A 26,066-nucleotide genomic window follows, 5' to 3' on the forward strand; every position below is an offset into this window, starting at 1 on the left:
GAAAAAGAGTGGTTTCTGATTTTAGGAAAGTTACCATCATAATCCTATTAAATACATAATTATACCAAAACTGCTGAACAAATATTTGATATCCAGCAGCCATTTCTATTAAAATTAATTGCAAGAGTATTAGAAGGAAACCAAATGTAATGAGAATCTATTTACCAAAAATGAATAGCAAATATTATCCTAAATGTTAAAACAATTAAACAGAACATTAAAATAAAGTCAGGCGTAGATAGGGAAACTTGATTATTTTAATTCAATATTAGAGGTTTAAGAAAATGAAGCAAGACAAGAAATGATTTGATAAAACACTGAAAAAGAAAGGATTATGATTTTCTAAGATTTTGATAGATATAACATTATATCCTTTACTAAGATTTGATTGTGTTTTTAGAAAACCAAAGAGTATAAAACAACTAGAACAAATATATAAAATTGGTAAGGTGGCAATAAGTCCATTTTCTCTATCCTAGCAAGTAGCATCTAGAAATAGTCTTGGGATACTCTTTATGATGACAAATCCTACGAGGATACACAAAGGATTTCCATGAAGAAAGTCATAAAAACTAATGTGAGGATATAAGTCAAGAGTTAAATGGCAAAATGTTTTCTTGGATGATAAAAATAGAATATGAATTGTAATTCTCTCAAATGGACACATAAATTCAATGCATTTGCACTTAGAATTACAACAAAGTTGTTTTGGGGAAATGCCCAAGTACAGTCATACACATTATTTTGTATGTATGCCATATATATATATATATATATAATATATATATATATATATAATTTAGAGTATGCACATACATAAACACACAAACATGCATATAGATAAGTATATAAACAAATATGTATACATAAGTGTACATATGTATATACATATATACTACATGTATATGGATATACATGTGCATATATATAAGGATATACATATGTGTTTATATACATTTATAAACATATATTTTATATATGTGAAAAGATACACAGAAAGTGATATGGACCTTGAATTCCAAGATACTAAAATACATTGTCAAGTCTCATCATTATGAAATTGGCATAGGAATGAAAAGTAAATGCATGGAACAGAAGAGATTCTAGAAATAGATCTTAGTCATATGTAAGAATATAATGTATGACAAAGGTAAAATTTAGTGGGAAAGGATAAATTATTAAACTGTGCTGACCCTATGTCCTATGTATATGGAAAAACTAGATTCTAATCTTAAATTATATACAAAAATAAGTTCCAGATGGATTTTTTCCCCCTTTTTTTTCCAGATGGATTAAATAAGTTCCTGAACCATTTAAGAGAAAGTAGCAGACAAGATATCTTTTTACCCCTAAATACTTCAGTTTGTATCTACTAGAAACAATCACAATACAATCAAAATCACAGCCAAGATCAGGAAATTACAATAAATGCAAGATTATCTACAATATTAGAAAATTCAAATTTTACCAATTGTCCCACAAATGTTAAACGAAAGAGAGCAGTACTTTGTTTTTTTTTGTTTGTTTGTTTGTTTGTTTTGTTTTGTTTTTGTACTTTGTTTTATCTAGTCCAGGATCCATCTCAGGATATCCTCTTGAATTTAGTTGTTCTATCTCTTTATTTTAATCTGGGTAAGCCTTCAACTTTTGGGGCAATTCTAATTAAAAAGTCTTTGGCTTTTATAACCCTGATGTTTTGTTTTTATTTTTGTTTTTTAAGATTTTATTTACTTATCCATGAGAGACACACAGAGAGAGGCAGAGAGATGGGTAGAGGTAGAAGCAGGCTCCCTGGGAGGAATCTGATGCTAAACTCAATCCCAGGACCCCAGGATCAAGCCCTGAGCCGAAGGCAGACACTCAACCACTGAGCCACTCAGGTGCCCCAACCATGATGTTTTTGATGAGTATAGAACTTATTCTGTAGATTGACCCTCAGTTTGATTTGACATAACTGAAAAAATTCTTAACCATGTTTTTGGTTGATGTAGTCTAGAATGAATTTCAAACAGTGGCTATTCTACTGGTTTGAGGCTGCTCTGTGGCAATAGTGGGATGGACCTCAAGTTCAAGAGTTTACCATACAAAACCACTTGCTAATGACAATAAGACCTCCTGATATCAGCCACAGCCAATAGAAGAAAATCCATCATTTCCATATTACTTAGAAATTTTAGATTCCTTGTACTCTTCTTAGATTCACATTGTTTATAAATGACCAGAATAACTTTTGCCCACTTGTTGGTCATAAAGGTGATCTCCAATAAAAAAAAAAAAAAATGTGATTATATGTGAGGCAATACCCTTATGAAAACCTTTGTCAACTTTGTAATGAAATTTGATACCTAACTTAATCAGGCCCTGATAACAAGTTAAAGTACACAAGTAGAAAGGAAAAGTAGTTGGTTTTGTATTTCTGCTTAATTCTGATTTTTTTTTTTTGAATTGGCGAGTAGTAGCTGTCTTCATTGTACACACTGTTATTTAGTCAGCTGGCAACAGTGTTTTATTTTGGGTAAATTCTTTCAACTTTCAGCCACTCTTCTAACACCTTAAAGACTGTCCGTTTTTCAACTGGTCTGAACTGGTCTTTAATACGTGTAATTTAATTTCCTGTCTTTTTCTTTGCAAAATGCTAACATGGTAAAATTTATCAAAAGTCTTATAAACTGGTTGCCTGGTTGCTGTGGACAGGCCAAGTGAAATAAGCACTGCCCAGGAAACCAGAGCCCTGCTCCCACCTCCCCCCCCACCCCCCACTTTTCAATTAGCGTAGTTTAGAAATTAGGACTTGTGATATTTCCTAGATAAGACCTTGCTTCTATACTTTAACATTCATCTGACTTTGGGCATTTAAAAAATTTTTTTTAAGCTTTTATTTATTTATTTTAGAGAAAACAGGAAGTGGGGGGGGGGGCGGCAGAAGAACAGAGAGGAAGGGAAAAGGGAAATAAATTTGCCCAAGGAGAACTGCACTGAGTACGGAGCCTAAGGCGGGGGCGGGGCTCGATCTCACAACACTAAAATCAGGACTAGAGCCAAAATCAAAAGTCTGAAGATTAACTATCTGAGCCACTCAGATGCCCTGTGACTTTGGGCAATTTAATTAATACCACCATATCTAAACTTTCTCACCAAACAGCAGTAATGTTAAAATTTCATAGGTACTCCATTTAATGTGTGGAAGAAATTAAATAATGATGCATGGTACATAGCATCCATATAATAACATTTAGTAAATATTGATCATTGTTATAACCAGTTATGTCACTTCAGTAAATCATGTAAGTGAATGCTATGGTTATGTATTGATGTGTAACTATACGAAACCTACAGGTTTAAAACAAATAATTTTATATTTATGACTTTGTGCCAGAACTCAGGCAGGGCTTGGCTGGGCATGGCATCACCTGATGTTATTCAGTCATTTATAACTGATAGCTTAGGGATGGTTTTGGATAGTCCAAGAAAGCATCTTTTGTTTGGGGTCACAATTGTCTGGTGGCTCGAGAGGGACAGCTGCAGGACTTTGGTATCAATTTGGTCTCCTTCCCCATGTAATTTCTGGTCTTTTCCATCTGGTTTCTCTAGCAAGATAGACAACTTACATAGCAACTCAGGACTTCAACAAAAAAAAGTATTCCAATATACCAAAGAAGAGCGGGAAGGCTTTTTACATCACAGCTTGAGAAATTAGTGTCACATGTGCTACATCCTTTTGGTATTGCAGACTGGCTCATATTCAATGTGAAAAGGGACTAATTAAATGCACTGGGAGGTATGATCCATTGTGAGCTTATTTTGGAAACAAGCTACCACAGTGAATAATTGTGGCTCCTCCAGGAGTATTCCTTCGTATCTGTGGGTAGACCATGCACTAGTTGGGTATGTATTCAAGATGCGTTACTGCAAAAATGCTTAAAAAATAATTATAGACTTATACAGAGTGGTTTGAAATTTTCTGAGATATCATATTTGGCATGATACTGGCCTGGGAGATCCCAAGAAAACATAACTAAAAGCAGACTCTTCTTTAGACTTAATATTTCCTAATTTTCAATTTCTTCTAATTGAAATTATTTGAGGATTTGAAGTACATTACTTGGCTGTTGCTCAGATTGCACTATGTAAAGAGCCATCCCTTAATCTCAGGGGTTTATAATAGTATTTATTTCCTTTTCTCATATCTGTGAGTCTAGCTGTGACTTATCTGGGGTTGGCTGAGATTATTTGGAGTCAGCTGTACTAAGCTTCACGCTGTGGGTGGGTCCGGGTATTTTCCATTTGTGTTCTCATTCTGGAATCATGATACAGTTCCATTCTGAACTTAGGATAGCATTTAGGAATTCTAGAGGCCAAAGAAAAGCAGAACATGCAAGAACATCTAAGACTTCTGTTTATGCCATGTCTGCTTAAATTCCATGCCATGTCTGCTTAAATTCCACATGCGTAAGCCCAAAGTCAATAAAGCTGGAAAGTTGATTCTACCTACAGTGGGTAGGGTGGGGGGTTGCAGGAAGGAATTATTGTGAACAAGTAATACCCTCTACCACAGAGTCTAGGCAAAGTAGAATAAGAATTGTTCTCCTGGGCATTAATACTGAAAGGGTTGACAATTTTCCATTTATGAATTTGTCTCCCACATGGTAAATGAGAACATCTACCTTATAAGTTATTTTTTTTCTGTGTGTGTGCTCAAAATTCAATCCAGAGCATCAGATTTTAATTGTGTAATATATAGAAATTGCTTCCCTATTTTGGGGCTTTTTGTTATTTATATTCATACTGTGTTTATGAAGCACCAATGCTGTATTCAGCTATTGACAATGCATAAGAAATTGGTCTCTGCCCTGAGGAATTTATTTCAGAGCAATTCAAGCTGTTTAAATCAGTGTCAGGCTCTCAACTTTGAACAGACAGCTGTGGAGAAGAGATAAGCTTTTGAAGAAGCAGCAGAAATGGTGTTTATATAGGGATGAAAGTGGGAAAGATGATAGGCAACCAAGAAAGGAAGAGTTTATCCAAACTTGCAAAAGGAATGATAGAGAAGGCAAAAACCTTCAGGTTCAGGTGATGAAACAGACAAAGGTGAAGCTCCAGCTCAACTTTATCCTCCGCATTTTCAGAAATCCTGAAGAATTTAGATGTCAACCGGATTTATTATTTGACAAAACTACTTCTTGAAGACTTGAAGTTTATCATCTCTTTATCACATACTTGTTTTGTGCTGATAACATGGAGTAGTTCTTGAATGTGGTGAATTTTTCAGTCCCTGTGGGTATGCTATAAACAGAAAGATTGATATACCCTGATGATACTCCAACTCAAGTTAGCACTTGACTTTAGGCTGAAACAAAAACTTCTAATATGTTGTAATTTGAGGGTTTCCACAGGCATTTATACCGTCAACAAAATTTTTACAACTAAATCTCACCATGTACCTGATAATACTAAATTACCACCTGACAATTGTTCTGTATTATAGGAATTAAAAATGACAAGACTATGGCTGTCATAGATATAGTAGCTCATAGGATGGCCACATGACAGAAGATTTGATAGGAAGATCCAGGTTGGCAGAAGAACTGCTCCCCCCACCCCCTCAATCCCCTTGTCACCATGAGCTATCTACTCAGTTTTTGCAACCTCCCCTCTAGCCTCTGTAATGAGCATTTGTTTCGGGGCTGCAAAGAATCCATTAACTTTTTTTTTTTTTCTTTAAGATTTATTTATTTTAGAGAGCATGTGAGTGAGCATGAGGGTAAGGGAGGGGCAGAGGGAGATGGAAAGAGAGAACTCAAGCAGACTCTGTACTGAGTAGTGAAACTCTATGTGGGACACAATCTCACAATCCTAAAATCACGACCCAACTGGAAATGAAGAGTCAGACCCTCAACCAACTAAGCTTCCCAGGTGTCCCTTTACTCTCTATATCTTCCTATCATTGTCTTCAGGTAAAATTCTCCCTCCCACATGGTGGGTAATATTTAGTGGTCTAAATAGAGATACTCTGTTTTGCTACTCTGGTGTGTTAGTCTTTTGCTGTGTCAACTTGTCTACCCTATTGTCCCCAGCTATTTAATGAAACATTAACCTAGGTGTTGCTGTGAATATATTTTATAGATGTTATCAAAATCCATACTCAGTTGACTTTAAGGAGATTACCTTCAATAATCTGGGTGGGTCTAGTTCAATCAGTTGAAAGACCTTAACAACAGAGTTGAGGCTTCCCTTAAGAAGAAGAAATTCTGCTTCTGAGTAGCTGCTTCAGACTGTGCCTGAGAATTTAATCCCACCCTTCCTGATAGCCTGAGGAGTTTGGACTTACCTAGCTAGCACCCTTAACCTTGTAAATCAATTCTTTGATCTAATATAGATTTCCTATTGGTTCTTCTTTTCTGGATTAACCCAGACTGATACACCTTTCCATTTCTGCTTTCTCACAAATGACTGTTAAGGGATGCCTAGTAGTGCTTAGTTTCCTCCTCACCAGATCTCTGCTTTCACTGCCATAATAGACCTGAGGGTGGACATGAAGCTAAGCTTGGCCAGCTTGTGACTTAGACTGTTTTTCTTTTAGTCCCTGGAGGAGAATAACACCTCCAGAGACTAATACCCTGATATTTTGAAGTTTTTTCTTTCTAATAAAACTGTCCTAACAAGATCCTTCAGTAGTTTCTTTTCCCCTTATTTTTGCTTTATTTCCAATCCTGATTCATAGCTATTGTATTCTATAAATAAATTTTTCCTTTTTCTTGGCCACAGCAAAACAAAGTGAAACAAAAAACTATCTTACCCGTTTCTGTCACTTGGAACAAGAACAGAAAACCTAAACTGATACATCCCCTGAGCACTTTGACAGATTTAAATAAAACTTACTTTCCATTCAAACCTGAGCTCCTAGAGTTATGTCCAGAGAACCCCTGAAAGGGCCTATAATCAAGTTGGTTGGCTTTTCTTTTGCATTAAGGTACAGGGTGGGGAAGCTATTAAAACATTGGCAGGAGTAATACCTTTAAGCTATTATCCACTACATACATTTTAGTTCAACTTAGCCTATTCATTGAGACAAGCATGTGTGGAAATCCAGGTGAATGAGGGAAAACAGCATGTGGATTGTGTTACAAGAGATGATAGGAAAGGATTAGAACATGAAATAAAACCTGAAATGTGTCAAAAGGTAGAACCTTATAATAGAGGATGGTGGTGTAGAAGTAGGTGTTGAATAGAAGATGGAGAAATAGGGTGGTGGAGGGGAATGGGATTGCCACACCATTATAATGACAGCTATGCTTACTCTATGGTAGGCAAGATAATGGCCCCTAAGAGGTCTATATACTAATCCCTGGAACTTTTGAATATGTTATCTTACACGTTGAAGAGGAATTAGGTTGGGGCTGGAGTTAAGGTTGCTAACTGGCTGGCCTTAATGGTAGCTGGTATTATCCATCCACCTTCAGTGTAATCAAATGGGATTTTTAAAAGTAGGAGTCAGAAGAGCTGATGTCAGGGGTGAGATGTGGGAAAGACCTGACCAGTTATTGTGGGTTTGGAGATGAAACAGTTTTGTAAGCCAAAGAACACAGTGTAGCCTCTAGAAGCTGAAAAGTCAGGAGACAATTGATTCTCTAGAATGTCCAGAAGGAATTCTTCCCTATGGACACCTTTATTTAGCCCAGTGAGACCTGCAGCACATTTCTGATTTACAGGCCTGCAGGACAATACATTTGTGCTGTGTTAATGTGGATTATTTGTTCTAGTAGAAACAGAAAACTATTAGATCCTCTAACTCAGAAACACAGAAAAAAATACAATTTAGTCATGACCTAAGATGGTCTGTACAGAAAGGCACAGGTCATCTTACTTGCCCTAACATTTACTGGCAATATGACCCTTTGCAATTACTTAATTTCCTTAAACTTCAATATTACCATCTCTTAAGTGGGCAGAAGTCATACTTTTCAGGCGTTCCTGCCTTCCTGCCTTTAGTTCTTGCTATGTGAACACTTCCTAGCTCTGACTGAGGCTGAGATTCAGAGGTGGGATGGGGTGTCACTGAGGGGCAAGGAATTGACTTCAGCAGTCTAGGAAGTAGAGAATAAAGGAAAAACTGATGTTGGCAGAATGTCAGGTCAACATAGGTTCAGGAAGAGAAGGGAATTAGTGACATGAAACCCGAAGTGGTAGGGCACAGAGGCAACAGCTAGTTTTGAGCAGAGGGCTAGCACTTGGTCTTGGTGAGATAGAAGAGGTAAGTTCAGGAGAGCAGATGCTGGAGGAGTCAAAGAGGCAAGGGTTAGCAGGCTTGAAATAATTGTGGGTGGGTGGTCTCTAAGGAGCCCTAGAGAGTTTATACATCTAATGGTAGCTCAGTAAATACTGATTAGGTTTTTTAAATCCTATTTTGGAAGAGTCCAGGCATTATTCCTTGGAATAAGTTTTCCCCCTTTCTCTCACCATTTTTTAAAAGATTTTATTTATTTATTCACAAGGGACACATAGATAAAGAGGCAGAGACATAGGCAGAGTGAGAAGGAGGCTCCCTGTGTGGAGCCTGATGCAGGATTCAATCCCAAGACCCTGGGATCACACCCTGAGCCAAAGGCAGACGTCTACTCAATCACTGAGCCACCCAGGCATCCCTTCTCCCACCATTATACACATGGCTTATATGTATGATCTCTCATATTTCTTTGAGCTGTTCTTTTTTCTTTATATTCTTTGTTCTTCAGATCATATAATCTATATTGATCTACAAGTTTGCTGATTCCTTCTTCTGCCAACTTATATGCACTGTGGAGCCCTTTCAGTGGATTTTTAATTTTGATTCTGTACTTTTCCACCTCTTCCATTTGATTCTTTTAAATAACTTTTTATTGATCTTCTCTATTTTGAAGGGATCTTGCTATAACTTTATTTAAAGCATGATTTCATTTAGTTTGTTAAACATCTTTTTAATGCCTGCTTTGAAATCTTTAGCTGCTAAACTCACATCTAGATCTCTTTAAAGGCAGTTCTTACTGCCTGTTTTCTTTTCTCCTCCTGCATATGGGTTACACGTTTCTGTTAATTTAGGTTTCATAATTTTTGGTTGAAAACTGGACATTTTAGATACTGTAGAAATTCTTGATACTTATTCCCTCAGGAGTTACTATTTTGTTTGCCTGGTCATAGGTTTGCTTGGTTATTGGTTTGTGTTTAGAAACCTGGCTGAAAAAATTCACCATTCTCTTGCTTGTACCTGCTTGGCTTACAATGCTGGCAGAGGGGGAAGTTTGGAACATAGAGCTGGATTGAGAAGGCGTATAAGCAAGGGAGTCTTGGCTTACATGCCACAGACTCTCATTATTCTTCTCATGATATATAGTAGATTGTCATAAATCAGTGTTTCTCCATTTGATGTATTTTTTTTAAACTTATTTTTTTTAAAAGATTTTAGAGAGTGTGTGCACATGTGGGGAGAGAAGCAGAGGGAGGGAATCTTCAAGCAGACTCCCTGCTGGCCATGGAGACTGACCTGGGGCTTGATCCCATGACTTATAGGAACATGACGTGAGCTGAAACCAGGAGTCAGATGCTCAACCAACTGAGCCATCCAGGTGCCTCTCCATTTGATATATTCTTAGGACAATTTCCAGAGACTTCAAATAATGTAAAAAATAAATAAATTTTACCAGTTAAATTTTTGTTTTGCTGGAGAGGATCTGAGCTCCTTGGTATGTCATTTTGAAAGTCTTACCTCTCTTGTTTATTGTTTTTATCCTATTAACTTGAATATATGCTACTGCCCTTTAAATAAATGAATGCAAATTATTTCTCAGCATTAATTTTGATAAATGAAAGTTCTGAAATGTGCCCAACTTGATTTGGATCACTGACACTAATTTCGTCTATTTTCCAGCAAGAATCCATAGTCTCTGAGAAGCAGCAGTTTCAAAGCTGGGCTTATATCTGAAGTACTGGTTTCGATACAGTGATTGGTTGTGGCATCCATTTAGATATCCTTGGCACAATCTGACAGTGGAGCTGAAGATGCATAGGGTTGACTCTCCCAGTGGTATCTGTGGGCATTTAGTAGAATTGCTTTTCAACTAGTAAGAAGGAAAGATGATAAATGAGCTAACAAATTGAACCTTCAGGTTTAAACCAAAAGGCTTAAATGTCAACTAAAACACAGGTAAAGATTAGAGTACAACTGTGGTTAATAGTGTATTTTAGTGTGCTGGAAAAACAGTATGGTCCTGCTGACACCTTGATTTCTAGATTTTTCATATCCAGAACTGTGTGAAAATAAATTGCTTTTATCAGCTAGCTTGTGGTAGTTATGTCAGCCTTTGGAAGCAAACATCTACTTCCATCTCATGCTCCCACTTCAGTGTAATTAATGTATATCTTTGCAATTCATTGTTCTTATATTTTATGTGGATATATGGACATCCTTGATAAATGTCTAGGCGGATTAGCAATGAAAGGAATTCATGTTTCAAATGGCTATAAATCAACTAAGTCTACCAACAAAATGCCTTGAATGTGCCTAACCAATTCTGAAGGCAGAAAATCTATCTCAGTTATCCTAGAAGTTAGAAATTATACTAACGAAATTGATAATCATCACCAGAGTGCATCTTTTAAATTACTATAATGATCAAAATCATTCCACTCTTGATATAGGAAACAGGCAAACTTGTATATTACTAGAGGTGCTATAAATGGACTCAGTGGTTATAGATGGCAACTTGGCAATATGAGATAAGAATCATAAAGATGACACCACTTGCCTTGGTAATGCTATTTTTACAAATAGGTCCTAAAGAAGAACTACAAAAGGCAAAAAATCTATGAAGGCATTTCTGTTCCAAAACAAAAACCCCTGGAATAGTTCAAAGGCCAAATTGGGCTAGTAGCTAAACAGACTGTTTCACTCCCACTGTAAATTTTTATTTATCGAATACTCTAAATGCTGAGGATAAAAGTAAATAAAGCAAAATGACATCTTGAAGAAGCTTAAAACCTGATTCATAATCTCTTCTGTGACAGGAAATACTCTGAACAGTAATAGTGGCTCAGTCTAATAATGACTCACAAGGGGTTGAGGAGGTGTGTGTGTGTGAGAGAGAGAGAGAGAGACAGACAGACAGAGACAGAGAGTTGACAGTGGGGTAAGGGGTAGCCATGTTCCTTATGGGTGCTTCTCAGAATTCCTGAGGAATAGGTTTTAGTTTCAAATTGATTTTAATTTGAAAAAGCCCCTCTAGGGAGAGAGAGATTGAAACCACTCCCAAATAATGTTAAGGATTAACATTAGCTGAGCACTTACTTTGTGCCAGCTAATGTCCTAAGCATTTTAAACATATAACTCGTATTATTCTATGAGGTGGGGAACTCAGGCAGCCTAGCTCCAGAGCCAGTGTTGATAAACACTACACTGACGACTCCTTCCCCCACCCAGTGAAGATAAGTGGGTTATTAAGCTAAACTTAGAAATCATGTTGGGTAGGAGAGACAATCTGGAAGAAAAAAAATAGATCTTGTAATGTAAGAGGCCTATGAGAGAGCAATGTCATAATTATATAAGTATAAATAGGATAAAAAATGGCTACAGCAAAAGTTGTGTTTTGTTGGAGCTGAGCACAGCCCCGTTGTAAGCTTCTTGGCACCTTCATCCTGGTGGACCTCAAATCACCAATCTGTAGGTGTTGAATCTACATGTACTTCCTCATTTATTGATTACTTCATTCTGGGTCCTTATTTTTGGTAATTAAATTTTTGGTTATTGGTTCACTATACAGCTGACTCTAATTGAAAATCATCAAAGGGAAATAAGCTCAATTAGTATTCAAGTTATATCAGTGTTACTTTGTTTTTTGTCACGCACATACCAACCTTACTAATATTCTTTGCAGGGTGTTTGGCTTGTTTAAAACCAAAGGGAAGGAGTCCCATGTTATCTAAATATACTCTGTGTGGCCGAGTATAATGCTGCATTCTATAATTTCACATATCTCTTGTATTCTGAAAGCCTATCTTTTTTTTTTCCCCTAAAGATTTATTTATTTTTAGATAGAGAAAGAGAGCACAAGTTGCCAGAAGGGCAGAGGGAGAGAAATCTTCGAGCAGACTCTCTGGTAAACCAGAGACTTTCCGGTGGAACCAGAGCCTGAGCCCAATGAGGGACCCGTGAGATCATGATCTGAGCAGGAACCAAGAGTCGAACCCTTAACTGAGTCCCCCAGACTCCCCAAAGTCTATCTTTTAAAGCTTAGCTTTTTAATTAGGGGGGCATCCTATATTTTCACCAGTCTTTTGCCTCAAAATTTCTTAGAAAATGCATATCAGCTTTTCACTTCACCTTCCTTATATAAAAGAGGGCAGAATATTTAGGAATTATGACCCCCCTCCCCATAAAATTGGTTATTTAGGTAATCATAGTAGATGTAATAGAATGTTTTAGTGTCCAGACAACAGAGAAGTAATAAAAACATCAAGTGAGGTAATTGGTATATATATTATCTCTAGCATGAAGTGCTAACAGCTGCCCTACATATATTGTGAGGTACCATCACCTCATTTTATAATAGATACAGCTGAAACAAAAAGATGTCAAGTGATTTGCTCACAGTCCCCAAACATTAGCTGACACTGGGGACTTGTTCCTATAGTTCACCAGATAAGTATATGATGATAATTTCTAGTGAAAACCATCTAGTTCATTATTGTCCATCAAAACGTAAACCATATGACCAGGTATTATTAAATAGGTTAAACCAGTTCTCAAACTGGAGCATAAGTCAGAATCATTTTAGAGGGCTTGTTAAAAGATAACTGGGCTGTTTCCCCCCAAGATCTGATTCAGTAAGTTGGAAGTAGTGCCTACAATTCCATATTTTTAAAAAGCTTCCAGGTGATGCTCATGTTTATAATGTGGTGATAGTACATTGAGAACTGACATGAACAATAAAGATATTTAAGTAAAAAATCCTGGGATAGGGCAGCTTCAGTGCTGCAGAATTAAGCAATTCAAAGACTGTCAATTTATCAACATCATGGTCCCACCTCCTGTCATGGTTGCACAATAGCTGCTTCAGTACAACGTACCTCAAGAAGTAAGAACACCCGGTGAAAAGAGAGAGGAACCATCGTTTCTGGTGTGTTTTTTGTTTTTGTTTTTGTTTTTAATTCATGGGGGGAAACCTTCCTCAGTGTCTCTAGCAGATCAGTATTGGCTACAAATGCATCATATATACCTAGCTCTTAACTAATCACTAGGAAGGGGAATGGGATTACCATACTAGATTTGGATAAATAAAGATTTGCCTCTGAACAGAAGATAGGACACATGGCCAAGTAGAGGGAAGTGAATACCCCAAACATAATCATGAAGATCTGGGTAAGGGGTTTGGATTGGCACCAATGGCATCTATTCTAATAGACATTTAAGATCTCATACCATTTAGCTTGATAACAGCATAGGTACAATAATAAATATGATGCTAAGTACTTCTATTGGCTACCTATTAAGGATCTCAGTTAGTGGAGTATTCCATCCTGCAATGGTTTAATGTAAGTAGACCACTCTTAAAAGGGTATAACTGGATCCAGAGAGGTAGGTTGACCTTCCTCTGGTGGCAGTGGATTGCATTAGAAATATTTAAAATGACAACCTGATTTAGGAATAAGACTTCTAAATTTTTTCTTGCCAAATGAAAATTAGAAGAGGTGCTGTTTGCTTAACAGGGTGAAAATGCAGCTTTTAAGAAGGGCTGAAGAAGCATGAAGTGAATAGGATTTGTCACTCGTAGAGGCAAGATTTTTTGTTCTCCTTTTTTTTTCTTTCCACATCCCCTTGGTTCTTTGCCCTCTTTGTCTTTCTAAATATATAAAAAAAATGTAAATTTGGATATGAGGAGAGAGGAAATGCTTTGTCTTTCTAAATATAAACAAAAAGATTGTAAAATTGGATATGAAGAGAGGAAATTCCAACAGTACTTTGAAGGAGAAAATTACAGATGAATTCAGTATGTCTGTTGCAGATGTATTTGTCCATGAATTTCTAAAATCTTCTTTGAGAAATGTGGGGATTGGTTTCTGTCTCTGTGTCAGGTGATGTGAAGCCTGTAGTAGACAGAGCAAATAAATTCTGGGCCTTTAGAGATGCTATCTTAACACTGCTGAATTAGTAAGCTGTAATAGAATCATTAGGAATAATGAGTTTTGAGTATTTATTACCTTTGTTTTAATATAATTTGTTTAATTGTGAACTGATATAAATTTATTTTAATATAGTCTATTTAACTGGTTCACAATTTTCCTGAAAATTTATGAGCTATTGTGAGCCAGCTCCCATATAGCATTAGGTATATTAAACAAAGGGAGGTGGATTAAACCTGTTTAAGCCAAGGCTAGGGTTACTGCATCTGCAGGATCTCCATTTCAAGCTTCTGCTGCTGAAATGAGGGAGTGTTCTAAATGCACATCAATTCTACTACTTGGAGCCCATGTCAGAAGGTCTGTTTCTGTCAGACCCTAGGCTGACCCTTTGCTTCCATAGTTCTGAGTATCCTAAGTAAAAATCAACTATACTCGAGTCCTAAAATTGCATGACAGGTGACAATATGACAATATCAAACCCTACTTAACCCTCCTCCCAGGTGTGTACAAACTCCTCTGAGCCAAGGCTATACCAACCAGTACTGCAGTCCCATTTATTGTTTTTTTTTTCCATTTATTGGTTTTTGATCATTATTTGATGCAAGCCCAAGCTTCCCTCTTAATATATGAGAGAAAACAGGAGGAGAAAGATGAAGTTGTTGATTGGGTTGAAGGGCATCAGAGATTAGAACAGGAACTACATTTTTCCCATCCTGATCTCAGAAGAAATTATGAAAATCAGTAAGATAAAATTATTATTGGCAACCAACCTCTAAACAAAACAAAACAAAAAAACACTTCTGCTTATATACCTTATGTCAGTTATCATAGTTCCGTATCTTGAGAGCCAGAGATTGAGATTTGGCATCTTATTATTTGACCTCTAAAGAAAGTCAGCATGACTCTTGTCTGATTCCTGTTGAGTTTCTAAAATGTATGAATTGTACAGGTAACTGGATATCATGAATGTGCTAGAGCACAGGCTTGGAGAAGCCAGTGTGAGGTGTGGTAGGAATGCTATTATGTGTACATACACATATATATATATTTACACACATATATATTTACACATATATATATTTACACATATATTTACACATATATATATTTACACATATATATATTTACACATATATATATTTACACATATATATATTTACACATATATATGTGTGTATGTACACATAATAGCATTCCTACCACACCTCACACTGGCTTCTCCAAGCCTGTGCTCTAGCACATTCATGATATCCAGTTACCTGTACAATACCTATAATTTCTGGGTTTCTAGGGTCTGGAAGCTTTATGTGAAAAAACTTGAATGTAACTTCCTTTACAGTTCAGTCAAATAAAAGTTTTCCTAACAGACGTTAGAAGAGAGGTAGTAATCCTTTTGCAGGGAGAAACAACTCTATAGCAAAGCATAACCATTGGGTAAGGAGGAAATTTGGTATGGGAGCTTACACTGAACTTCAGGATCTACAGAGCAAGAAGGAGCAGAGGTTCTAAGTGGACCTGCTTTATGGTCCACATGACAGCCTGCTCTGTGAGAAAGAGAGATGTATACACTAAGACAAAGTATCAAGACAAATCTAAGCTCCTATGGGAAACCCTCTCACACTTCTAGAGGTTCATAGTCATTGAATGATGGTCCTTTTTCCCCTCTCCCTTCCCACTCCATATATGTCCATCGTGTTCTGAAAACTGAATTTGACTTCATTTGGAGAAACAGTCTTTGCAGATGTAATTGAGATGAGATCATCCTGGATTATCCTAATGGATAATAGCAAATATTGTTGTGTTACACAGTTCATACAGAAGATGGAGTGAAGATTGGAGTGAGATAGCCATAAGCCAAAGATCCCCTGCAGTTTCCAGCAGCTGGAAGTGACAAGAAGGACTCTACCCTGAGGTTTGGGAGGGAACATGGCCCTGATATTTCTTTGATCCTGGACTTCTGACCTCCACAACTGTGAGGGAAAATTTTTTTTTGTGGTAAGCCATGCAGTTTGTGGTAATTTGTTACCGTAGTCCTGGAAAGGGACTACAAGGCTGTGTGAGAAATTGAAAGGCTCTGGATTGGGGCATTAACCTCTCCCCTGTAGAAGGGGGCAATGAAAATTCAAAGACAATGATGCAGCTCTATCTGCAATAGCAGAAAATATGAACACTGTGAGGTATCACCAACTCAGCGCTGCCACTTGACTCACTTGGGTGGAGCTGCAGCAGTGCAAGGATCAGTGATGGTACCAGCAACAGTAGTGAGCACATTACTGCAGACATTGGAAAGGATGGATGGCAAGAGCACTGGTGAAACAGTTCATGGCTGAGCTTACCTGTAAGTTGTGTGCCTTCCTATGAAAACCTAAACTATGGAGTAAGGAGGAGGGCTGGGGTCCTACAAGTTAACAGGGCACCATAATTGATTCCATATACTTAGGAATAAAATATTAAAGTATACTGCCTAGGACCCATAAAGGGTTTATAGGGACATTCTGGTCACATATTTTATTTAACAGTAAATAGAAATAATCCTAGTGCTATGTTTTCCACATTACAATGGGAATAAATTATTGCTACCATGACTGTTGATTATTATTGACCCTATGGACAGAATCTGTGTATCAGTACAGGTACCATGGACACATTTTCCAGGACAGCTTAAAAGATCTCTGACAGTAATGTGCCACCTTGAATAATAAATGATAGTCAAGGAGATACCATTTGGATGACAAAATGCTAGAAATTTCAAATCCTGGTTGGACTGGGCAATTCACCATAATACATAAAATTGGCATTGTTCCAAAAAACCCAGATGGTGGAGACAAGGAATTAGCAGCTCTTATTTGTTTTGAGCTTTCAATAACTGAGACTAGAAAAAAATCAACAATGCATTTGTTTTTACCAAAATATAATTCTAGTCAAAAATGGTGCTTTTAATTAAATCTCTAATCATACTCAAGGTACTGTAAACTAAGTGACAATGTACTAAAGATTAAAGATGGTTCATTTACCACTCAGGTTCTATGGGTTCTGAGTATGATGAACCTTGATGAGGCCTCAAAGGCTGTGTGATTTCAGTTTCTTCATTTTGCAGGTGTGGAAATTGAGGAAGAAATACTGACTCAGATGAGTCACCTTAGGAATGGGTGTCGGAGGCTGAACTGGAACCTGGACTGCTGGATTCTGGTCTGCTTAACCTTTTCGCCTTACTGAACACTTCATGGGTGCCTGTATAAACACTGACCTCTCCCTGACAACAACATTGTCCTTGGCAGCTTTTTGTAGCTTCTGGCTGCTTATCATTGGCTTTAGCCTTTTCTCAGCTGCTTATCAGAGGCAAAGCTCTAATTGCCTCCTTAACACCAGTCAATTCTACTTGAAAGACTGGACTGGGCAGGGTACTCAATTCTTCAATGTTATCAGACATTCCGAACTCTCTTCCTCCCAGGACCTCCAACAAAATCAGTCCCTTTAACTACAAACTTTTATTACCCTAGAATCATTTACCTAAGACTTACTTTTTTAATCTTTTCCTGGCCAAAAGATGTGAAGTATTTAAAAGTGCACACATTCTTTTCATACATGACTAGTATGGTTGCTGCTAACTTGAATATTTGTGAACTTTCACATATGTTGTAGAAGGAGACATAGCATACATGTGGAATATAAAATTTGCGAATTAACAAGCTGTTAATTCAAATCTGAGGTGAAGTACTCTTTGTGAGTTCTGGGGCCCAGTTGAGTCAGTAGTCTAGTAGACTTTCTCCTGATAGGATTACCCAATGGAATTACTAACCCTGTTATTTTTTATTTGGGTTCCTTGAAACAATTGAGAGGAGAGACATAGGAAAGTTGAGCAGGAAAACCTCACCCCCAACTGTGTTTTCTATCTTTTTATTTCTCTTGAAACTCCTTGGGCCAGTAAGAGCAACAGAAAGCCTCTAAGGAAGTAATTTCTGCTCACCTTGAAGATTCTTAAAGCTATCCTTCATCATCCAGTGATTGACATGGGAAATTCACTTGCCTGCTTGGGGGCCTAGGGATAGCCCTCTCTTTCAGTTATTTACATGGCAGTACCTAGTGCTGAAAGTAGGAGGATGTTCTTCATGGTGAGAGTAGTCATAATCCAGTGGCTTTGATGCATCCCCAGAGAAGGAAGCAAGAGGTTTCCAATTCTTCTTACTGCTCCAGCTGCACCAGAGAGAGACAGACAGATGCTCTGTTCCAGTGACTGCTCCAGGAATGCAGAGTTGAAATCTGAATGCATTACCAGGATGTACTAGATTCCTAGTCAAGGTTCAGCACTAAATTAGGAAAAATATAACCCAAAAAGGAGTGATTGTGGGAGCCTACCTTCCATCATCAGTAGCATCTCCCACTTTTACCAAAAATGGATGTGGATAAGGGAGGGTGGCTCAAATGGCTAATAGCTTCTATTATCTCCCTATAAAATTATTCACAAACTTACATGTAGTCTCTAAAAAGCCCATGTTCACATTCCAGAATTGAGGTAGCAATTCCACATTATACTTCCTATTAGTGATTTATTTAAAATATATTTAATGAATACCTACTATAGAGCAGGACATCATAGCATTCCCATAGCAGATAATCATGTTTCATGTTATTGTTGTATTGCCTTCTATTGCTTTGCATTCCTGTATCATCATCATCATCTAACACATCTATTTAGCTGTTTTTTCTAAAGACCTTCCCCCACCCTCATACTGGGGAGGGTTTTTTTCTTGTTTAGTTTTATTTTTTGGTTCTCAGCTTTGAGTCTCCCATGTCCTTGCTCAGTTTTACCTAGAGGTCTCAGTTTCACCTGGAGCCTGAGTTCCCCCAATTTAACTTATAAATGAGTGATTTTTTAAATTGTAACTCTGTATATAGAGATAAACAGAAGATATTAGAAATTCCTGACTGTGATGGGTTTGCAATTTATTTCACAGTAACTCAGGAAATCACTCCCACCTTTTTCCTAATCAAATAGATCTGAGTGTTTAAATATTCTGTAACTATTCTTTCTTTTCTTTTTTTTTTTTTCTAGAATCCCCATCCCTGCTTGTAAGTAGGAAATAAAGCAGCAAAAACCACCATAGCAAAAACAGTAATACATTTTCAGCTTGTTTGTTAGAAGTAAATGAATGTTTTCCTATTTATAATGGTATCTTTTGGATAAATTGCTTCTTCCAGCTTAGGAGTTTCCATTTGGTAAACTTTTCTTTTCTTTCTTTCTTTTTTTTTTTTTTTTAAGTAACATCTCAGTCTTTCAAGACTTTTTCCTCTCTCCCCTTTCCTTTTTAGTCCAGCAGAGTATAGGAGAAATTTTACCTAACCTCGCACAATTAGTTGTAGGACCCATATGTCCCTGTATTGATATTGTATATGACCTTTGGATAAGATATAGCTTGTTTAAGCTGTCATTGGGTGTTGCTGTCTGTCCTTGCTATGTCTTCAGGTGACAGGTTTGTGGCTGAATTAACACATGGCTTAAATTTCCCCAGCAGTAGTCATGGTGAAACTGAGAATCTCCCTCTGCTGCTTTGCTCCTAACCTCAGTCTCCTCAAGGGGCTGACTTTTGACTCAGATGCTTTGCCTCCCTCCTGGTATTAAGCTGTCCAGTCCTCAGCCTGGACTGTAGGAACCCCTTGCCCTGTACTACTGTGATACTTTCAGTAGGTACATGATTTTAAAATTTTCACCTACCCTCTTATATGTTTTATGGAATAATGGGGACTACCAAATTTTTAGCATGCATTGAGCAAGCATAGGGTAAGAGGGAAACAATATTGCTAGGCTATAATCTAAACCACTTTACTTCATGGGCAGCATCATACCATTGGTGCAATGTGTTAGACGTGATGAAGAGCAAGGAGAACACCAATGTAACTGTTAGATTCTTCTTGGAGTTATGTGGGACTTTTGCTTTTGAATTTCTATCACCCTGAAATTTTTATCATCAGGTGTCTATTGCCCCTTGGGCTTATGTTCAGGGCATTAGAACACTTTGTTCCAAGAAACAACGATCTTACCCTGGTTGTTATTCTCTTCAAAATTTATTTCTAAAATTGTGTTTTTCTTTCCAAGGCCAGAGATATTTGTATTTTTCCTTCTGTGACTATAGCTGTGACTCCATCAAGTTCTCTTTCTCTTATAGAATAAATGGCTATGCTCAGATTTCCAAGCTCTGCTCTTGATAAGTAAAAGTCAGGCTTTGGAATTTACAAGGTATTTAGTCTCTAAACAGATCCTGGACATTCAAGACTTTTATCATGCTATGGATTCAAGAAAATTTATATATTTTTAAGTTTAAAGTTGAGCGATGATTTCTTTATTCTAGGCAGCATCTGACTTCCCTCAGAAATGGAAGGCCATTAAATGAGAAGCCAGAGGCAACATAATTTTTTTAGAGGCAACATAATTTATGGAGATGGAAGAATCATTGTTTTAAACATCTCAAAATAGAATTCTTTTTACAAGAGCAAGAATCATGTTTCATTTCTGAATGCCTGGTGCCTAGCTCAGCACCTGCTATACAGTAGGCACTCAGTAAATGTGTGGCTGATGAATGGATAGTCTCATTAACTATCCAGATAACACTGTATTGCATACCTTTGTATACCCTAATCTAAGGGAAATCAACTGGAGGATGTACATGATGAATGAAACATGTTTTTATTGGACTAGTTTGATGTATCTCCCCACATTTATTCAGTCCTACCTAACCCCTGGGGCTAGGCTGCTGTCATCTCCTAACACAACGATTCTTTTATGTGTGGTATCTGGATAAGCAGTGTCAGCATCACCTGAAAGCTTGTAACAAATGGAAAATTTCATGCCCCATACTAGAACAGTGAAATAAAAAAACTCTGAAGTGGGGACCAATAACTTGTTTTGACAAGCCCTCTAGGTAACTTTGAGTGATTAAACTTGAGACCCATTTCTTGAATATCTCTAGCTCAGCTTTCCCAGGGATGTGAACTAGGAATGATCTTCCACTGAGCCCACAAGAAAGCCACTCCCATATCCAGATTCTACTGGGCCAGGGTACTCAGTTTCTTGCTTCCCAGAAAGACCAGGTAACACATCCCCAGGGGGTTAATGGCTTGTATAGATATGATGAGTCTTTGTGTGAACTCAGGGAACTTGGTCTTGTGCTTGCAATTGAGATGAATTTAAGGCAAAATGAGGTTGAGTGTATGGTGTTAGACCACATCAAAGTTGAACCTGTGTAAAGCAGCATTGTGTATTAGGGACTATTTATCCAGCTTCCTATCTCATATGATCAGAGTCTTACTGCTTTTAAGTTAATAAAGTTCTGAAATATACCACTAATATCCTAAATCAAGACTTTCTAGGGGTGGGGCAAGATGGTAGAGGAGTAGGGTCCCCAAGTCACCTGTCCCCACCAACGTACCTAGATAATTTTCAAATCATCCTCAAAACCTATGAATTCGAACTGAGATTTAAAGAGAGAACAGCTGGAATGCTATAGAGAGAAGAGTTTGCACTTCTAACAAGTAAAACTCGTTTTTAGCCACTCTGCAATGAACAAAATGACTAGAAAGAAGAACTCGCCACAAAAGAATCAGAAACAGTACTCTCTGCTACAGAGTTACAGAATTTGGATTATAATTCGATTCAGAAAGCCAGTTCAGAAGCACAATTATAAAGCTACTGATGGCTCTGGAAAAAAAAAAAAACATAAAGGGTTCAAGAGACTTCTTGACTGCAGAATTTAGATCTAATCAGGCTGAAATTAAAAATCAATTAAATGAGATGCATCCAAACTGGAGGTCCTAACAACAAGGGTTAATGAGGTGTAGAAGAAAGATTGAGTGACATAGAAGACAAGTTGATGGCAAGGAAGGAAGCTGAGGAAAAAAGACAAAAACAATTAAAAGACCATGAGGAAAGGTTAAGGGCAATAAATGACAGCCTCAGAAGAAAAAAAAATCTGTTTAATTGGGGTTCTAGAGGGCGCCAAAAGGGACAGAGGACCAGAAAGCGTATTCAAACAAATCATAGCTGAGAACTTCCCTAACTTGGGGAGGGAAACAAGCATTCAGATCCAGGAGATAGAGAGATTCCCCATAAAATCAATAAAAACTGTTCAACACCTTGATATTTAATAGTGAAACTTGCAAATTCCAAAGATAAAGATAAAATCCTTAAAGCAGCAAGAGACCAGAGATCCCTACTTCTATGGGGAGAAATATTAGATTAACAGCAGACCTCTCCAGAGAGACCTGGCAGGCCAGAAAGGGCTGGCAGGATATATTCAGGGTCCTAAATGAGAAGAACATGCAGCCAAGAATACTCTATCCAGCAAGACCCTCATTCAGAATAGGAGAGATAAAGAGCTTCCAAGACAGGCAGAAACTGAAAGAATATGTGACCACCAAACCAGCTCTGCAAGAAATATTAAGGGGGACTCTGTAAAAGAAATAGGAAGCCCCAAGAAATAATCCACAAAAACGGAGTCTGATTGGGTATTATGATGACACTACATTCATATCTTTCAATAGTATCTCTGAACGTGAATGGGCTTAATTATCCCATCAAAAGATGCAGGGTTTCAGACTGGATAAAAAAGCAAGACCCATCTATTTGCTGTCTATAGGAGACTCATTTTAGATCTAAGGACACCTCCAGCCTGAAAATGAAAGGGTGGACCATTCAAATGGTCCTCAAAAGAAAGCAGGGGTAGCAATCCTCATATCAGATAAATTCAAGTTTATCCCAAAGACTGTAGTAAGAGATGAAGAGGGACACTATATCATACTTAAAGGATATATCCAACAAGAGGACCTAACAATCATGAATGTTTATGCCCCTAATGTGGGAGCTGCCAAGTATATCAATTAATAACCAAAGTAAAGACATACTTAGATAATAATTCATTTATACTGGGAGACTTCAACATAGTGCTTTCTGCAAATGACATGTATTCTAAGCACAACATCTCCAAAGAAGCAAGAGCTTTAAATGATGCACTGGACCAGATGGATTACACAGGTATTTAGAGAACTTTACATCCAGATGCAACTGAATACACATTCTTAAGTACACATGGAACTTTCTCCAGGATAGACCACATACTGGATCACAAATCAGGTCTCAACAGATACCAAAAGATTGGGATTGTCCTCTGCATATTTTCAGACCATAATGCTTTGAAACTTGAACTCAATCACAAGAAGAAATTTGGAAGAAATTCAAACACGTGGAGGTTAAAGACCATCCTGCTAAAAGATGAAAGGGCCAACCAGGAAATTAGAGAAGAATTAAAAAGATTCATGGAAACTAATGAGAATGAAGACTCAACCATTTGAAATCTTTGGGATACAGCAAAAGCAGTCCTGAGAGGGAAATACATTGCAATACAAGCATCCCTCAAAAAATTGGAAAAAACTCAAATACACAAGCTAAGCTTGCACCTAAAGGAACTGGAGAAAGAACAGCAAATAAAACCTAAAACCTACACCCAGCAGAAGAGAGTTAATAAGTATTTGAGCAAAACTCAGTGAAATAGAGGCCAGAAGACGTGTGGAACAGATCAACAAAACCAGTAGTTGGTTCTTTGAAAGAATATGATGGATAAACCATTAGCCAGCCTTATTAAAAACAAAAGAAAAAAAGACTCTAATAAAATCATGACTGAAAATGAAGAAATCACAACCAATACCAAGGAAATACAAACGATTTTAAAAACATATTATGAACAGGTGTATGCCAAGAAATTAGGCAATCTGGAAGAAATGGATGCTTTTCTGGAAAACCACAAATTACCAAAACTGGAACAGGAAGGAATACAAAACCTGAACAGGCCAATAACCAGCGAGGAAATTGAAGCAGTCATCAAAAACCTCCTAAGACACAAAAGTCCAGGGCCAAATGACTTCCCAGGGGAATTCTATCAAATGTTTAAAGAAGAAACAACACCTATTCTACTAAAGCTGTTCTGAAAGATAGAAAGGGAAGGAATACTTCAAAACTCATTTTATGAGGCCAGCATCACCTTAATTCCAAAACCAGACAAAGACCCCACCAAAAAGTAGAATTATAGACAGACCAATATCCCTGATGAACACAGATGCAAAAATTCTCAACAAGATACTAGCCAATAGGATCCAACAGTACATTAAGAAGATTATTCATCATGACCAAGTGGGATTTATCCCTGGGATGCAAGGCTGGTTCAACCCTCGTAAAACAATCAACATGATAGATCATATCAACAAGAGAAAAAACAAGAACCATATGATCCTCTCAATAGATGCAGAGAAAGCATTTGACAAAATACAGCATCCATTCCTGATCAAAACTCTTCAGAGTGTAGGGATAGAGGGAACATTCCTCAACATCTTAAAAGCCATCTACGAAAAGCCCACAGTAAATATCATTCTCAATGGGGAAACGTTGGGAGCCTTTCCCCTAAGATCAGGAACGAGACAGGGATGCCCACTCTCACCACTGCTATTCAACATAGTACTCCGAGCCCTAGCCTCAGCAATCAGGCAACAAAAAGAAATGAAAGGCCTGCACATTGGCAAAAAAGAAGGCAAACTCTCCCTACTCGCAGATGATATGATACTGTACTTAGAAAACCCAAAAGACTCCACCCCAAGATTGCTAGAACTCATACAGCAATTTCCCAATGTGGCAGGATATAAAATCAGTGCCCAGAAATCATTGGCATGTCTATACAGTAACAATGAGACTGAAGAAAGAGAAATTAAGGAGTCAATCCCATTAACAATTGCACCCAAAAGCATAAGATACCTAGGAATAAACCTAACCAAAGAGGTAAAGGATCTATATACTAAAACCTACAGACCACTTCTGAAAGACATTGAGGAAGACACAGAGATGGAAAACTATTCCATGCTCATGGATTGGAAGAATTAATATTGTGAAAATGTCAATGCTACCCAGGGCAATTTACACATTCAATGCAATCACTATCAAAATACCATGGACTTTCTTCAGAGAGTTGGAACAAATCACCTTAAGATTTGTGTGAAATCAGAAAAGACCCCAAATAGCCAGGGGAATATTGAAAAAGAAAACCAATGCCGGGGGCATCACAATGCCAGATTTTAGGTTGTACTACAAAGCTGTGATCATCAAGACAGTGTGGTAATGACACAAAAACAGACACATAGATCAATGGAACAGAATAGAGAATCCAGAAATGGGTTTTCAACTTTGTGGTCAACTAATATTCAACAAAGCAGGAAAGACTATCCACTGAAAAAGGCCAGTCTCGGGATCCATGGGTGGCGCAGCAGTTTAGCGCCTGCCTTTGGCCCAGGGCGCGATCCTGGAGACCCGGGATCAAATCCCACATCGGGCTCCCAGGGCCTGGAGCCTGCTTCTCCCTCTGCCTGTGTCTCTGCCTCTCTCTCTCTCTCTCTTTCTGTGTGACTATCATAAATAAATAAAAATTTAAAAAAAAGAAAAAGGACAGTCTCTTCAATAAATTGTGCTGGGAAAATTGGACAGCCACATGCAGAAGAATGAAACTAGACCATTCTCTTATACCATACACAAAGAGAAACTCAAAATGGATGAAAGGTCTAAATGTGAGACAAGGATCCATCAAAATCCTAGAGGAGAACACAGGCAACACCCTTTTTGAACTTGGCCCCAGCAACTTCATACAAGAATCATCTATGAAGGCAAAGGAAACAAAAGCAAAAATTAACTATTGGGGCTTAAGATAAAAATCTTCTGCACAGCCAAAGATACAGTCAACAAAACTAAAAGACAACCTACAGAATGAGAGAAGATATTTGCAAATGACATGTCAGATAAAGGGCTAGTATCCAAGATCTATAAAGAACTTATTCAACTCAACAGCAAAGAAACAAAGAATCTAATCATGAAATGGGCAAAAGACATGAAC

This window comes from Vulpes vulpes, chromosome 11, assembly GCF_048418805.1.
Source record: "Vulpes vulpes isolate BD-2025 chromosome 11, VulVul3, whole genome shotgun sequence".
NCBI classification, from domain to species: domain Eukaryota; kingdom Metazoa; phylum Chordata; class Mammalia; order Carnivora; family Canidae; genus Vulpes; species Vulpes vulpes.